Source organism: Pectinophora gossypiella, chromosome 7, assembly GCF_024362695.1.
Source record: "Pectinophora gossypiella chromosome 7, ilPecGoss1.1, whole genome shotgun sequence".
NCBI lineage: Eukaryota > Metazoa > Arthropoda > Insecta > Lepidoptera > Gelechiidae > Pectinophora > Pectinophora gossypiella.
In genome coordinates, this window is record NC_065410.1 from 602,990 (window position 1) to 618,864 (window position 15,875).

Here is a 15,875-nt window from a genome sequence, read left to right on the forward strand (position 1 = left end):
TTCACTTATGTTAACCCTTTCACGGACAGGGATCATGGGTCATTGATGGTTCATAACAGGTAATATTGAGGAGCTCGGTGGCGCAGCGGTAAACGCGGCGGTATATCGGCGGTCTGCGATTGTTGAAGTTAAGCAACTTTCGCAAAGGCCGGTCATAGGATGGGTGACCACAAAAAAAAGTTTTCATCTCGAGCTCCTCCGTGCTTCGGAAGGCACGTTTGCATTAGCAGTCGTTAATAACCATCAATCCGCACTGGGCCCGCGTGATGGTTTAAGGTCCGATCTCCCTATCCATCCATAGGGAAGGCCCGTGCCCCAGCAGTGGGGGCGTTAATGGGCCGATGACGATGATGAATAGGTAATATATTTTGACACCTTGGGATCGGAACGTCATTAGACGTTTTGTCCTTGATAGTGTTAAAAGAGAACGTGACGAATTTCAGCTCAGAACATTGTCAATAGACTACGCCAACTGAGTCGGTATCAGCCGGGTCTGCATGAAAATCGCGTCGCGCGCGACGCGAATTATAAGAAGCGCTTGGACCAATAAACGATACGAATGCTATCCACGTAGATGGACGTCAAACGGCTACTGGTCGAAGCGCTTAATATAATTCGCGGCGCGGTTGTCATGCAGACCTGGCTGCGAGCGTATGATATTGTTGTTGCGAGCTGATTGGCCACATCTATGGCTGGAGTAAGCAACAAAGTTTAAAAGATTATGTAAGAAATGAAATCGCAATATAGTTTGACAATGCACTAGCGTCCATCTATCGGCATATTCTTTCACACAGAAAACTCCAAGTATGTAGTCGTTACATGAGACATGTCAGGGGCCTATGGCGGCTCAATAATAACCCTGGTACCAGGGTTGAATGGGGTTGGTAATCCACCTCACAACCCACACGTTAAAAGAAGACTCCAAGTCAAAATGGCATGTTGCCTTTTTGGTATTTCCATTTAGGTACTTACCTGAAATGAAAATGAAAAAAATGAAAAATGTTTATTTTCTTTTACAATAAAGCCTTAACTACTGGTGGATTGGGGTCTCCATTTAAGCGACATAGCCTGTGTTTGGAGGCCCCGCTCTTCCATTATTACAAATAAATTGTATGTAAATAAAGCAGTGTGGTAGGTTTAAAAAAAAAAGACAAGTACTACGGCATGCAGATAGAATATATATCAGCACACCCAGCCCTACGATGTATAAATCTTGGGATCAGCACATATTACTAGGACATAACAGGAATAGACTACTGGGTGTGCCGAGTATAACACTAGGTAACATATTGTAACATTGGATAAGACGAAAAACTATTCTAGAGCAATACAGACACAAATTCTACTAGGTATTTTTCTATTCTGTTACTAAATATCTTAACCGTGCTACGAACGCCCGCTCTAGAGTAAAACCACTCATATTCCGCGCCCCGTCTGCCATGTCACGCACCGGTACCGGTATACCGGTATCCCTATATACCGGTGGACATTACCGGTAATGCACGGACACACATTCGCCGGAGCTCATCTACTTTCATGGCACAACGCAAGGATATTTTCTAGGATACATGAAATTTTTATTAGGAATTCTCATGGTTGAAGTTGGCTGGCACCGTGGGATAAGAAATAGGTAAAGTAAGTTTTTTATGATGTCTAAATCATGAAAATTATATATTTTTTTAAGACATTACACTTCCGTTACCAAAAATTGGGAAGAGGCACAATTCTTCAGACAACTTGTAACTCTCATACGTAAATATAATAATTATACCTTACTATTCCTTCTGAATGAGGAGCTCGGTGGCGCAGCGGTTAACGCGCTCGGTCTGCGATTGTTGACGTTTGTTTGACGCACCTTTCGCAAAGGCCGGTCATAGGATGGGTGACCACAAAAAAAAAGTTTTCATCTCGAGCTCCTCCGTGCTTCGGAAGGCACGTTAAGCCGTTGGTCCCGGCTGCATTAGCAGTCGTTAATAACCATCAATCCGCACTGGGTCCGAGTGATGGTTTAAGGCCCGATCTTCCTATCCATCCATAGGGAAGGCCCGTGCCCTAGCAGTGGGGACGTTAATGTGCTGATGATGATGATGATGATTCCTTCTGAATAAATAATATTTATACAGGGTGTTAGTGACATCGTAACGAATACTGAGGGGGTTGATTCAGACCATGATTCTGAATTCAAATCAAGTGGAATTTTCCGTCGCAAAATTCATGATTTTTTTTTAGTTTTTTTAAATTATTTTCAATTCTATACTTTTGCGATGGAAAATTCCACTTGATATTAACTCAGAATAATCAGATGAATCATCCCTCTCAGTATTCGTTACGATGACACTTACACCCCGTACAAGTACATACGGTAGCCATATAAGTAGGTATGGGTGTTAGTGACACCGTAACGAATACTGAGGGGGATGGTTCAGACCATGATTCTGAGTTGATATCAAGTGGAATTTCGTGTCAAAAAATTCATGAAAATTTTTCTTTTCTTTTTAATTATTTTCCAATCCATACTTTTGCGACGGAAATTTCTACTTGATATCAACTCAGAATCATGGCCTGAACCACCCCTCAAAGTTTTCGTTACGATGTCACTAACACCCTGTATAGTCACTGTGGTCCTGTGGTACATGGGCTTGTTTCTCAAACGGGGAGCTCCAGTTCACACCCTGATGCCGGCCTTTCACAATGGTACAAGAGTTATAATTTATCTAAAGTGCAGTTTTCCCTGTTAGCGCGATCATTATCTAACAGAAAGCTCGGTGAGGGGTGAGGGTAGTCAGTTCATCTTGCGATGGATCATAGAATAAGGAATCCCAACAAATTTCATGTAAAATATGCCAAGACGAGATCACACATACATACTTAAACTCACGCCTATTTCCCACCGGGGTAAGCAGAGACTATATAATTCCATTATTTATATCACTTCGATCCTGACACACTTCTCTTGCTTCCTAAGACAAGATCATATCGATCACAATGTCAAAAAGTTATCACATTTCATATAGAGCCAAGCTTCTAACTCTACGCGGGCTAACTATACAAACCTTAAGTTTACAAATTCTACACGTTAGGCAAAATATGTTTAGACAGTTCATTTTGCGATGGATCATAGAACAAGGAATAATACTTGATGGATGTACCTATGACTACGCGAATTGAGATATATCGTGAGATTATGGTAAGTATGTTAATACACTTCACTCCTGTTACCAAAATTAGGCAGAGCCACGATTCAATTTCAATATTCTTTATTTGCATACTATGATGGTGTACAAGTTTGTCAGTTACATTTGAGTCTCACATCACAGACCCTTTTGAGCACAATAAAAAAAAAACAAGAGAGAAGGCGGCTTTTAAATATTTAAATCCGAATCATTAAAATATTCATTAATACTATAATAGCATTTATTTATCAGGATTTCTTTTAGTTTTTCAATAAATATTTTTTTAAACTATGCTTCTATGCTGTTCTGGGAGCATATAAAAAACATAGAACACGTTCAGCTGCTTCTCTTCCCGGGCGTGTCGTAAAAACCGACAGAGGGATTGTGTCATCTAACATGATGGACTAATGTTATGGGCGATAGGCTGATCCCTTATCACCATAAGGTTCATCATATCCATCTTTGGACTTCGTATCAACAGTGGCTGCAAGTTGTCTTTGATTACTTGTGGCTCTGCCCACCCCATTAGGGATTACGGGCGTGAGTTTATGTATGTATGTATGTGTATTTTTTTAAACTAAAAGTTTCTTCCTTTAAACCGTTTGGCAATTTATTATAAATTTTGATAGCCATAACGTATGGGCTAGAAGAGTGTAGAACCAGTCTAGATTTTGGTATATTTAGTCTATTTCTATGACGTAATGTGTATTTTTATGTGTTTTTTTTAATGTGTTTATTCCGTGCTGCGGAGGGCACGTTAAGCCGTTGGTCCCGGCTATTAGCCGTAAAAACACCTCCACCAATTCGCATTGGAGCAGCGTGGTGGAGTATGCTCCATACCCCCTCCGGTTGATTGAGGGGAGGCCTGTGCCCAGCAGTGGGACGTATATAGGCTGTTGATGATGATGATGTGTATTTTACTTCTCTAGAAGACAACTTGTAACTTCGATACGTAAATATTTAGTAATTAATTTAATATTTGCTTAAGTGAGTTGTGTCTTTTTGATAATTGCAAAATGGTGTAAATAAATTTCGTCAAAAAATATAGATACGTCAATTAGCAAGATCAGAGACAATATTCTAATTTCAATATTATGTAAATTAGTTTGAAGAAAATTATACTTGAGAAAACTACAGATGGAATAAAATTGTTTTGTTGAAATGAAATTAACAACATTGTTGTAGCCAGGCACGAACCTTGTTGTTTATGTTTTCAGCTTTCATATCTTGATTAAATTATTAAAACTAACATAAACAATAAACGGGATCATTTCACAACTCGAAAGTAATCTTCGAGATGAAAGTTCTAAGTAACGATAGCAGAGCATTCAAAGAAAACAAATTAACGAAGCGATCCCCTCAAGATAACGCATAACCGGCTTTTTAGATAAAACTTGAAGATTATTTAAATTTATTTCTGTTTTTTTTATGTTGTTAAACATTAGGAATAAAATATCCAATAGAAATTCATTCTTTATGTCAATCGTGTCGTTTCTCAGAAACGTAAATTAGGGAAATGGCCTACTTGTCAAGCTCAGCTTATGAGGTAGTATAACTGAAATTGCAGACGTGTTTAAAGGTTTGACTTAGACCAGTGGTTTCCAACCTTTCTTACGCCAAAGTTCATTAGGAGTTTTAGTCGGAATTAAGACCCTCTAAAGTATTAAATAAAATCTCTTAGAAATTCGAAATGAACTTAAAGATGTCGCTTAATAAGTAGCTATAATTATTCAAAATATTATGTTAAAAGTGTAGGCAGAGAAACTTGAAGCGAAATGAAACTTACACATAATACTCGTATTAACATTAGCTCAAGACTGATCTCAATGTACATCTAGGTACATGAACTAAGTTCTGACACCGCACCTAGCTGACCCATGAGGGCTATGTGCTTTAATTATGATAATAACCGCGTAAACTTAAAACAATGGATTTAGCGATATTATTTTAATTGTTTTGTTAATTTTTCGTTGTATTCAATAACAAAAAAATGTGAATTGGAATTTGGCGTATTATGGGTAGCTTTGCTTTGCCTTGATTTAGATGTCGCGGCGTCTAACGACCGCCGGTTGCGCACCTCTGACATGGATCCAAGCTGGCACACGAGGTACACGATTTACCTGCCATAAACTTTTCTATATAAACGCTACCAGTTTTAATATATCTCCAGAGTAAAGCGACACTTGTGAGCGTCCTTTTGTTTACTTTAATTGCTTGTTCGGTCCTTCACAAACTCAAACAAAGGTACAAATTATTTATTAGGGTTCAGCCAAAAATGATCCGAATCCCACGGTTATTGTTGTGAGAATCGGGCGGGCATTTAAATTACAAATTTAAGGGTGCACCCGTAGTCAGCAAAATCTATATTATTGAACCCAAATCTTTATTGCGTTTTGAATAAAGCAAAGGTTAGAAATTGAAATGAAAGGAAATAAATAAATTAATTTTGAAAATTAAAAAAAAAAAAAACTGCAGAAGTCAGTCATGTCTGATGTTCCTCTGATCATTAAATCTAATAAATTAAGTCTTTTCCACCCAAAACACCTTTTTTTTAGGAAAAGTTTGATTCATACAAGCTTATCTAAAGTGTTAATATGACATTACAATTACAATTTATGCAGAAGTAACTACTTACAAATTTCACAAATTTATAACTGTCAAAAAGAACGCTTCGAATTGCACCCGGTTTAAATTTTTAGTAATATACATAATATAAGTTAAGTCGGGCAAACTTTTTCAAACTTTCTTCAAACAAATGTTTGAATTATGGCGTTGACAACGACTCTCCGAATGGCTTTTCCCGCTACGGCGAGTGTCTTGCGTAATTTCTTCGTACAGTTCACAACAAATTTTTAATCACGCTACATATAACGATTTTTCGAGTTATGGCATTTTTACCAAAAAAAAAAACACAAATCATCAATCATTTATTCTTCAAAATATGCTTACATAGTAAGCGCTTTTTGAACGTCAAAAATCAAATTACATATTATGTAACTAGCTGTAAAACTACTACCACATCGGAAACTGTATCGCTGAGGAAAAGTCGCGGCCAGAAAACTTCCCAGCACAGGGCCCTATTCCTACTGTTTCATGTTTTCCTTTGTTTGACCATCAATGAAATAATCACGCTACGTCAAGCCACTCGCCGTAAAGAGACTCGACGTAGCGGGAATCGCCGTTCACAGAGTCGCTATCAACGCCATAATTCAAAGTATCAAGATTCTTATTTACACATTTTACGCATTACTTGTACATTAGTTTGCTTGCCAAGTCTAACGCATAAACAAGGGGAAATGACACCGTTAACACAGAAATAAGGCAAGAACTGAGAAGCAAGATTAACATAACGAATAAATAGTAACGTTCTCAACGGGCTTTTACAGATAACCCAGTTAAATAAAAATGTTATTTAATACTTTATAATAAGAACTAAAGTCACCGACATAGCTCGGAGAATTGCAAAGCTGAAGTGGCAATGGGCAGGACACATAGCGAGGAGAACCGATGGCCACTGGGGCGGAAAGGTTCTAGAATGGCGACCACGCGTCGGACGACGCTCAGTGGGTAGGCCCGCTACAAGTTGGACCGACGATCTGGTGAAGGTCGCGGGAAGCCGCTGGATGCGGGCAGCGCAGGACCGATCGTCGTGGAGATCCTTGGGGGAGGCCTATGCCCAGCAGTAAGCGTCGTGCGGCTGATGATGAATGACTTTACATTAAGCTTCAAGGACAGAATCTATTTATGCCACTAGGTTATCTGTCCCCATATAACAGTGACTTTTCACCCTATCACATCTTTAGTCTTTTCAAATTAAAGAATGCACGTTGTACGTCTTATACTAAAACTCGAATTCGATCCATTAATATAACATCGGATCACGCCTATATCCCCGAAGCGGTAGGCAGAGGTGTACAGTATATACACCCTCTCTTCGCCAGCTATGTTTCAACAGTAAGTTTTTAGTTCCTTAGTAATTACTTAGGAAAGATGCAGGATCTGGCAGGAACGGGTATAACTCCCAAAACCTTTTGTTTCGCCGTTCGAGAGACCTCCGCCAGGTCTTGATTTGCCTTGGCTAACCTGGAAGTCTCTAAATAGACTTCGCAATCAGGTGGGCCTAAGTATGGGCAATTTGTTCAGATGGGGTTTCTCGAATGGCTCGGACTTAAAGTGCAAGTGCGGCACTGTTCCCCAAACGATGCTTCTTACATCGTGTCCTGCGTACCCGAACACCTGCACGCAGGAGGATCTAATGAGCGCTGCAGATAGCGCCATACTTATTTCCAAGTTTTGGGCCGATACTATTTAGTTTGCCATCGACACGATAAGGAGAAAAATTACTTAGTGGGTGTATACACCTTTATTATCTGTTTGGTAGCAACCGGAGATATATCCATTTTAGGCACGTTCCGGGCAGTAAAAAGGCACAAAACTTATGCAAAAAAGCTTCATTACCTAACCTTTAGGCAGATAAGACCAGAGTACAAGAAAGAACAATTTGAAAAAGAGAAGCAGCCAGTGTCCTTACTATTAGAGTTTTTACAACGGGAAGATTCTTACTTTGGGAAAATTCCCGGGAAAGGTGCATCACTGCTTACGAAATATGGATCATGTTACTTTCGGACAATCAGGTAATCATCCTGTGATGATCTAAACTAGGGATCACAAAGTGATTTTTTTGGTATGACCCCACCGGGATTCGAATCCGGGACCTTTGGACCGTTATCCCAGCGCTCAACCACAGGACAGAGGCCTTCCTTTTCCCCGAAAGAGATTAAAATGTAAGTATATTTTATAACTCCGTGAAAGTAGATTTACATAACGAATAACAGTAACGTTTGCAAGCAGTTCTCAAAGATAAACCGGTTGACATAAAATTTTATTAGTCTGTCCCCGAGGTACTAAGATTAAAGCTGGATATATTTTACTTAAAGTCAAGAACTTATCTTGTTTGCTATCAATGAGGGGTATATGACACCGTTTGCATAGTGTGCACAATTTCACAAATAGAACGGAAGAAAAATATTTATTAGGTACATTTTATATTTATTTACTTACTTATATCACTCTAACCACAAAACACATCACCATTACATGCGCACCCAATGCGTTGGTGATGGAAAAAACAAGGTTCCTATAAGAAACCTAATAACCATTAATATAAAAAAATACAAAAACAGAAGGAAAAAGCTTACAAAAAATGACAATTATATAAAGCAATCATACTGATCATTACGGTGGTGGTGATTTTGGTGATACTTAGTTTTGATTCCGATTTAAATACGAATTACGATAGTGACGTCATGTATTTCCATATTAAGTTACTAGTTGAGATGTTTCGTAAAAAGTAGGTATCAGAAATCAGAATCATTTTATTCAACGTACCTAATTATCTTGGATAAACGATGGAAAATTCCACTTGATATTAACTCAGAATCATGAGCTGAAGTTTTCCCGTCAAGTCTTCTTCTATCGTGTGGGTTGTGAGGTGGATTACCAACCTCAGCAACCCTGATGTCAGGGTTATTATTGAGCCGCCAAAGGCCTGTCATGTTCATGTAACAATTACTCACTTACATCAGTAAATAGTAACCGGGACTAACGGCTGAACGTGCCTTCCGAAGCACGGATCATCCTACTTTCGGACAATCAGCATATAATGTCCCAACCAAACTAAGGATCACAAAGTGATTTTTGTGATATGTCCCCACCGAGATTCGAACCAGGGACATCCGGATCGTGAGCCCAACGCTCAAGCACCGGACCACAGAGGCCGTTACTCCCCCTCAGTATTCGGTACGACGTTACTAACACCCTGTATTTATTTCTTTAAACTCATATCAATGTCAATTGTAGGTTTACCTTCGGTTTGACTATGGAGAACCGGCCACCTGATACGACACGATTCATTTATAACAAACATCATAGACGGAAAAAAATTGAAGGGAAGAGAGGAAGGGGTAGACCTAGGAGAACATTTATGAAACAAATAAAAGGTGCAGGTCGTGTCGTATCGGGAGGTGAAGAATTTGGCGGAAAGAAGAGAGGAATGGCGATTACTGCTCTTAAATAAAGAGAGAGGTTTACCTCGGATGCCTTTATCTACTTGGCCTGATATGGAAGCAAAGGTGGACAACATTCTTAAAGATCAATCACGTGTCACAATCATTTTCGTCGAATAAGGGTGAACGTTCTAAGTTTAATAGGCTGCGTCTTGTAATTTGTTACAATTAGAAATTATAAATATTGGTAAGTATGCCTGCTGTCGTCGTATTTCTCGGAATAAATTAATTTCAAACGAAACCCTTTTAGAGTATCTTTACAGGATTTAAGTTTTTCTGCGTATAGTTAATTTAAAATTCGAAACTCGTGTAAGTCGAAGAGATCATAAGATAATTTAAAAGTCGTATACCCCGATACCGACCCCGCCGGCGTGGACCCCGATACCGACCCCGCCGGCGTGGTCGACGATTTCCCACATTCAGCGCTTATTGCTATCGACCCACTAGGGTCGATTAATTCTTTCAAATATTTTTCCTCTCAGACGACGCCCTGAGCCGAGGTTCGCGCCCAACTGGGCACCCTCAGGCCTGTTATCTTAAACGTTGTACCGGGTGAGAGCTTTCAGCGCTCCCCATTTGTCCGGCCAAGTAGTTAATGCCATCTGCGGCAAATCTACAATAAATCACGTCAAAAAAAAAATTAAAAGTCGTTAAAGAGATAGGTGTAAACTTACACGTACCTCAAGACTCATCCATCACTTCGGGGACGGGGGGACGGGGGACGGGGGGGGGGGGGGAAGGGGGTGACGCCAGTCATTTATTGAGAACCCACACTAATATTATTAAGCTGAAAAAGATTGCAAGGAGCGGATATCTATCATTCCAACCCTACATCCCAAAAGGGGATAATAGGATTACACGAAGAAGACACTAACTGCCTTACAAAAAATAAAAACTATTTCATCCTTTTTTCATGGTTATACTAGGAACAGTCAAACCTAGTAGGAAATAGGCGTAAGTGTATGTCGGCAAATGTAAATGTGTTTAAATGATTTCCGATAGGTGTTGTGAGCCCTCGATCAGAGATGAAACGGTCACCGGGGTCCTGTGGTTGAGCGTTGGGCTTATGATTTGGTGGTCCTGGGTTCGAATCCTGGATATATCCCAAAAATATTAACTTTGTGATTTCTAATTTGGCTAGGACATAACAGGCTGATCACCTGATTGTCCGACAATAAGATGATCCGTGCTTCGGAAGGCACGTTAAGCCTACATTCATTCAGTAAGGATGCATTCATTTCATGAGCCATGTCAGGGGCCTTTAGCGGCTCAATAGTAACCATGACACCAGGGTTGATTAGGTCCAGCGAGACCCACACGAGAGAAGAATTGTGTTAGGTCTCCCCGCTTTCCGCTAGCACTGAAACAAGTGCTGCAGTCAAATATTTTACAAGTAATTTTGTATCGCCTGTGTCGGCAAACTGCAGAATTCGTGGAAAAAGTTATGATGAACATAAACTTGCAACTTTGTTGAAAAAAGGAAAATACGTATTCAGTCTATGTAACACGCGTAACGTGTGCGACAAAGTTGAACGTGTAATACAATTTTTAGGGTAGTTTTATTATAAGTGGGAAGATGGTGACGTTCTAGTATGATGGTTCAATGGGAAAATGCGTGCATTGTAAAGCAATAGGCACTACCAGGGGATTTGGGTGGTGCGGAGCAGAATCGAAAAAACGTTTTGAAGCTAATTTGAGCCATTGGGCAATGGTTGGCAGACCTAGGTCAATGTGCAGATTTTAATTGCGAAGGAACCACGGAGCTCCCGTGGCTTTCCGCATGAAACGATTTGTATTACCTGTAGACGGTGAATTTGAGAGGGACTCGCGTGAGCGAAAATTGCCCCTGAATAGGTCATGATCGGACGGATGTAAGTCGATTTTCACCTTATTCCTAAGGGACAATTTACTACGCTTGTTAAGGAGACAATGAAGACGGCCCATTACAAACGCGGCGCGATCGCGCACAATATACTTGCTATTCTAGCAAATAAAAAGACAGTCGTACTGCATGTTGTCGTAGGCAGATAAAATAAAATACGTTTATTTTATTGTGGCGCATTTGTAAAGTTTGCAGGTGACGAAAATAGCTGGTGCGCGCTGATTCAACGTAAATTATATTTTTTTTTACTGTTTATTCCACATATTTTGAAGTCAGTGTCATCATCATCATCTGCCTAGCGTTATCCCGTTTTCACGGGATCCGGTTACCTAACCTGACAGGTCCGGTTTACGGAAGCGACTGCCTGTCTGACCTTCCAATCTGCGAAGGGAACACCAGTCCAATACAGGTTAGGTCACGCATTTCTCGAGTATGTAGGTATTTTGAAGTCGGTGTAATTTTTCTAAATATTTTTTTTATTTTTCTATTTGCTTGTTGGCTTTCTTAACTTGTGTCTTTGATAGCAGTTTCTTATTGTGGACTTGCACTACTTGGCCGGAAAAATATTAATCGCCGTCGATAGAACTTTTCGCCAGATTCCTTCAGTCACTGGTGTTTTTTGCTAAATGATAAATCTATACGACGTACTTATCTACACATTTCTCATTTACTATGAATATTCAAGGGAATTGGTACTTTAAATAAGTTATACAAACAGCTAAGTATGAGTTATGCCTTGAGAGATTAGAGTTCCGTATAACTTTTACAAATCAATAAAAGAAAGAAAATATTTTTCTTTTATTTCTACATTTCCGTAGAAACGAAAGTTTAGTAGTAGCATGAATGAAACAAGAGTATTTTTATGTTTCTTTCGTTGTGACTAATTTGTATAAAACGAATGGATTGAGGTCTTGTATCTATTGATATTGATATATATATATTCATACAGTATATTTTATAGACAGAGAGCTAGACATATTCCTTGATATTTAAAACTAGGTACTTATGGTTTAATTTATAGAAAAAAAGACGACAAAAGGCAGGTATTTATTATTTATCTTAAAAGTAAGTGGCGTTTTAATTTACGGAACCCAAAACTTACACGTGTGGAAATAACAAAAACAAATAAACGACGTTGGTTACTGTCTGCCTGTTACTGCTGAATAGGGTGAATGTCACGATAGTCGACAAAGTTGTCAAAACTGCTGACTCGAATATAACTAGTTAACAACGCAGAAAAGTCGCCCCTGAAAAATTGCGGGGCAGTTTGCTAGATCGTAAACATTCCCTTTAAATCTTTAATCATCCTGCCTCTGTACCATAAAAGTGAACGACACCCTAACGATTCCCTACCGTCCCTATCTAACAAGTGTTAGGAGAAAGAGATAGTGATATATTTAAGTGCTAGTGGGGTTTTTATGGTGCAGCGTGGTACGGATATAGGCGGTGGCTTACGAATACTAAGCCACCTTTTATTTATTTCACTTTACATGCAATGTCTCGTTGTGCTCTTTGTTGCGTGAGTCTTTCTTTTAGTGGAGCATGCGGGTAATGTAGGACGTGACCTGGGAAGTTATTCGGAGTTATTACCTTTGGGATTTGTCGACATCAAATCACTGCTCGTCTACTGTATAAATAACCGAATGTAGATAAAAACTATATATTCCTGCCATTAAATATCCAGCTTAAGCTCCCTTAAGCAAGTCTCTGCCGCATCCGTCACACAATGCAGCTCGGCTATACCACCTGGGAACCGGTGCAGAGGGCACTCGTTCAATATGTGAGATATGGTTTCAATTCTCCCATCAGGTTTCGCTACTGTCAAGTGTTTTTAAATTTTGACAGCGACCCATACTATTTGAGGAAACAAACGTTTTGGTCATATTTTTACACTATAACCCTTTGCAAGTGGGATTAATGTCGGGACAAACCCTTTTAGGGTTTTCCGATGTTAACTATTTAAAATGTAGCATTAAATTGTATCTATGATAAAAAAAAAGCAAGCTTCAGAGGCTGCAAAAGATCGCGAGGAGTGGAAACTTGTTATTCGAAAACAGTATATTTTATAATGCTTTTAGTGAGCTTTTAGAATAAAGAAATGTAATAAATTTAAAAAACACTCAATTTTTTATAAATTTTCCGACTGGATCTTTCACTTGATATTAACTCAGAATAATGAACTGAATCATCCCCCTCAGTATTCGTTACGATGTCACTTACACTTCGTACAAGTACATACAGGTAGCCATACAAGTACGTATGGTTGTTAGTGACACCGTAACGAATACTCCGGGGAAAGATTCAGATCATGATTCGGAGTTGATATCAGGTGGAAAATCCAGTCGGAAAAATTATGAATGTTATTCGAGCCCTACACACCAGGGGATAAAAGGATTACAAGAAGAAGAGAGATTATATACAAGGTGTTAGTGACATCGTAACGAAAACTTTGAGAGATGATTCAGGCCATGATTCTGAGTTGATATCAAGTGGAATTTTCCGTCGCAAAAGTATGGAATGGAAAATAATTTAAGAAAACACAAAAATTTTCATGAATTTTCCGACAGGAAATTCCACTTAATATCAACTCAGAATCATGGTCTGAATCATCCCCCTCAGTATTCGTTACGGTGTAACTAACACCCATACCTACTTGTATGGCTACCTGTATGTACTGGTGTGGGGTGTAAGTGACATCGTAACGAATACTGAGGGGGCTGATTTAGCTCATTATTCTGAGTTAATATCAAGTGGAATTTTTGATCGCAAAATTATAGAATTGAAAATAATTAAAAAAATCATGAATTTTGCGACGGAAAATTCCACTTGATTTTAACTCAGAATCATGGCCTGAATCATCCCCCTCAGTATTCGTTACGATGTCACTAACACCCAGTATGTCAAAACAGTATATTTTTTAATGCTTTTAGTGAGGTTTTAAAATAAAGAAATGTAATAAATGATTTGATTGATTCGTTTCCCACTTTTTAGCCCAGACAATCGGCGTATCCACACCAAGACTGAAATGCGTCATTACCTTGAGCATCACCCGGATGAGTCTCTGAAAGCTTACGAGACCTTTCGTGCAGCGTTTAACTGCAAAATTGTAGTGTAAAGGTTATATTTATTACCAAAAGATCGGAAAGAAGAAAACTTAAAGAAACATTTTCAATCAAATCTGCTTTTTTCTAACTGATGGCTGCTTTTCTCTTCCTTCAGACGGGATACACTCCATGTCGCTACTCATTTTATAGCAATTTATCACGAATTTCAGCTGGGCAGTATGGAGAACTGTCCAAATTTAGGAACACTCAACAGTGCTGCGATCTACATTTGAGCTTCTAGTTTTTGTCGTCGTTAAATAGACATCACGAGTCGCACTCTGTAAACCTACATGTAAATATATGTATTGTTGTAATGTTGATCAGTGGCGACCCTAGGGCGGTGCGACCACACCAGGCGCCGAAATAGGAGGGGGGGCGCCAAAATCAACAAGACTGGTCCACCCTGGCCAGCAGCTCCGTATCTAGAGGGGAGCCACTGGGTTTTAGAAGATAAATTAAATATAGGTTTATTTATTATTAATATTCTTTTATTTATTAAGAAAAAACACCCAACCCACAGTATTCTTAAGTATCTACGTTCTTTATATAACGCCATTAAACCACAGACAAAAATAATGGAGAGTAACAGCTAGACATTGTCTATTATTACATTGTTTATCAACAATGTTCTCTATACGATCGTGCTCGTCTGTAATCGCCTATTGTGTAAAGGAGCTTTGAAGATATTTGACAGGTCCGATTTTTTTACAGAAGAGACCTTCCAATCCGGAGAGAAAACCAAACTCGTTCAGGTCCAGTCAAATACCGCGAAAACGCATTTCTCGGGAATGTGGGTTTCCTCACGATGTCTTCTTTCACCGTTGAGCACATGATACGTACTGTTCATTTAAACAACAAATAAGTTAAAATGCTGATGTGCCCACATCGTATAAGAAGTAAGACAGGGATTATGTCGTGAGTTAACTTTGCGTCTTAGAAGAACCACGTCATAAGATAAAACGATACAATTTAGGATTGAAATATAACGCATTACCGAGATAAAAAATCTCCTTAAACTTGATCAGAAATCAGAATCATTTATTCAACGTAATTGGATAAACTTGTTGAAGGTCAATGTAAAATTTATAAATTTACGTCATTTCTTTCGTCATTTATTAATCGGTACCGGCTACTGTTTCAATATGTAGTCATTCCGTGAGCCACGTAAGGTTGGCCCCAACATAACCCTGACGGTCGATGAGGTTGATCATTGATCTCATGACCCATACAAAAGATCACGCCTATTTCCCGTTGGGGAAGACAGAGACCACGGAATTTCACTAACGCAAGTACCCGGTTTTAAGTACGAATTTCTTACTTGATAAAACGTTTTTTCGTTTAGTGTGGACAGCACTTCGTCTGCCAACCCTCATTCAGACATAAACTATGTCAGCGTGAAGCTGTAGCCACTATCCCAGTCAGTGAGTCTGAATCCCGAATGTGCTACAAAAATCAATACGGCTAGACAACTCATTTAATTCAACTTACTGATACTGACTGCGACTTTGACAGCGTTTGATCAATTTAGGTCTTTGTGCTTGTAATAATGTTGTTGTGAGTTGGGTAACAGATTAAATAATAGCAGGCCTAAACATTTCTTATGTTTATTTCAAGGGAGATTGCTTGTTTAAATCAAATAAAATACTTTTAT